General features: G+C 44.5%; 1 pseudogene; it reads right to left on the reverse strand.

Moving 5' to 3' along the window:
• Window positions 1–1,143: 1,143 nt before the first annotated feature.
• On the reverse strand, window positions 1,144–2,210 carry LOC132486871 (uncharacterized protein NKAPD1-like; annotated as a pseudogene).
• Window positions 2,211–2,876: the final 666 nt, after the last annotated feature.

Genomic DNA, 2,876 nt, shown 5'->3' on the forward strand with positions numbered 1-2,876 from the left:
TTATAGGCTATTGCTAGTGTCGTACACTGTCATGCTACCATGAAGTATTTCTGTATTACACACAGGGAAAGTAAGGCCAGGGAGGTTGACTTACCTGCTCTGGACCTCATAACCAATGAATGGCAGAACCAAGACCAAAAGTCTGAGCTCTCAAGCTTTTTACTCCACCCATGAAGTGACAACCAAGAAAAAAACAATGTCACTTGACCTGCCTTAATGAAAAAAATTCACTTGTGTTCTGCCAGCCTTCTTCCAGTGATATTTTGGTTTCTTAAGAATTAACATAGTAGGGATCACAGTATATGGCAAAGGGAAGTAACAAGGTCTCTGCTTGGTGCTTTAATCCAAAGGCAGACTAGGAAGAAATGGATATGTCCCCGAGAAGCCTGTTTCATTTTGGAACTGATTCAACCTAGTTTCAGGAAAAATCTAAAGTTCATTAACAGATTAAGAAATGAACAAGGAAGACAACACTTAAATAGCTGTTGCTGCCCTGAATCCTGTTCAGAGCACCATTAGCACAACTAATGCCTAATTCTTCCTCATTTGGTTGAGAACTTAACCTAAGACAACTGAAGAAATAATTCTGAACACAAGTCCATTTAGGCAATGAACAATGGAACTAGAAAACCTTTTATGATCCAATTACCATGTTGAGGGATATACTGAGTGTAGCCACAGACCCTGTCCAGCAGGGAAATTTGACAAAAACTCCTAGTCTCTTCCAATAACAGCTGTCTATGGATGTTATCATGAATAGAAAATGTTCTTATGCTCATTTCCTCATTAAGTAAACTGGACCACACCTGTGGGGTCGAAATACAGAAAGGTCAAAGCACCAAGGCTAAAGACAAAGTCAAGTTGTGGCACCTACTATGTAAACAGACAAGAGCAACACGATGTTCCCTTATCATATCATTGTATTCAGCACTAGTTCCAATCCATCTCTTGACCCCAGCCCTTGCTTTCCCCAAACTCAACATTCCAGTTGGTATACCCAGGTCATTATTGGATTCAGCTTTCTGGGTCCTTTAATTGGCTGCATATGCACTCTACACTAAATGTGATTAAGTACAAAAAAAAAGAAAATAATAATGTCTTCAAGAAACCTTCGTAACAAAATAACAGATTCCCTATTAACAATTAGAGGATCAAGTTTAACAGGCCAAAATAGAAGACAAGAAGTCTGTCAGAATGTACATAGATGGCACAGGACAGCTCTGACCTCAGGCCCCCTGTGCTGAGCAATAGGGTCACTGGCAAATCCCCAAGATGTAAGAGCTGTAAATATCCAGAGTCATGCAGGAAACAAGAATGTTTCTTTCTCATTAAGTCATCCTCTGAACTCTCGGCAGACCTTCCATCTGTAGCCACTTTCCAATTTGTGTGTTTGTTTGTCCTCTCCTGTATTTCATTGTTAACTATAGGGATGTGGGCTTTTTAAATCTCTCTTTTTCCTTTTGGTTTTCTTTGTGTCTCTTTCCTCACTTTCCTCAGAACTGACCGATGCAGAATCATCTGACTGGGAAGTGTCACTTTCTGCCTCTAAGAATAAAGCAGATTTCTTGAGAGACTTTTTCCTGGATTTTTTCTTGCGCTTATGTGGCTGTTTCCTTTTCCTGGTACTAAAAGCCCCAGTTTCTTCTGAGGACACGCTTGAGGAATCTGCCGTTATATCTGTGGCTTCCTTTTTGCTTTTCTTCTGTTTTTTGTGTGACATTTTTTTCTGCTTTTTTTTGTGGGATTTCTTTGACTTCTTGTGTTTGTGAGATTCATGGGTAGATGATTTTTACCTGGGGAGATGTTTTTTTCCCATTGGTAATATCTTGCTGATCACTACTGTTTCAAATTCTTCAGGGTATAACTCTTTATATCCACTGTGACCCCATCTGTCTGGCATGTTAGCTTCATAATCATGTAACTTCTTGTTCCAGGATTTAGGCTTAAGAAAATCATCATCCAGTGCCCCAGAAATTTCATTCTTTGGCCCCCAATAGTCTCTTTTGACTTTCTTCATCAAAACCATCACTACGCATCCGGCTTGAACTGCTGGGTAACATTTTCCTTTTGGTCCCCCGGTATGCATCTTCCATCTGTTTCTCCAGTTCTCTTGTTTTCCACATATCTGATTCCTCCTGAGCCTTATTGTGAGCGTCTATGTGCCGGATGACGTTCCTCAGGAGTACTGTCCCCAAGGGAACTCAGGACATTCTTCAATCCTTGATCTGTGCGCCGCAGCCTCGCCCCCAATAACTTTTTTTTTTTTTTTTTTTTTTGCGGTACGCGGGCCTCTCATTGTTGTGGCCTCTCCCGTTGTGGAGCACAGGCTCCGGACGGGCAGGCTCAGCGGCCACGGCTCACGGGCCCAGCCGCTCCGCGGCATGTGGGATCCTCCCAGACCGGGGCATGAACCCGTGTCCCTTGCATCGGCAGGCGTACTCTCAACCACTGCGCCACCAGGGAAGCCCCCCAGTAACTTTTGAATGAGGTTCACCCATGGTCGTTTCGCACTGGGCCAAGCAGATGAGGTAGCAGGTTCTGCAGATCAGCCAACCTCAGCCCATCACCCTCCATTGGCTCATGCTGTGTGTCTACCTGGATTGCCATCCCGCCCGCACCTACCAGATCCATCACAAGGTTGCCCAATCCAGGATCGTCTCTTGACCTCCCTCTCCACACCTCCCCATGAACTGCTGGGGCTTCTGTGCTCTTTGTGGAGCACAGATTGCTGTGTTCTGGTCTGCCAGTGAGGTCAGGGCAGGATACCACTGTGTGGTCCTCCTCCCCCTTGCTGTACTTGTCAGGGGAGTGGGGCACAGGGGGCGGTTTGAACTTGAGGTTAGACAGTTGGATTCAAACCCAGCTCTGCCATCTTG

This window comes from Mesoplodon densirostris, chromosome 3 (assembly GCF_025265405.1).
Source record: "Mesoplodon densirostris isolate mMesDen1 chromosome 3, mMesDen1 primary haplotype, whole genome shotgun sequence".
NCBI lineage: Eukaryota > Metazoa > Chordata > Mammalia > Artiodactyla > Ziphiidae > Mesoplodon > Mesoplodon densirostris.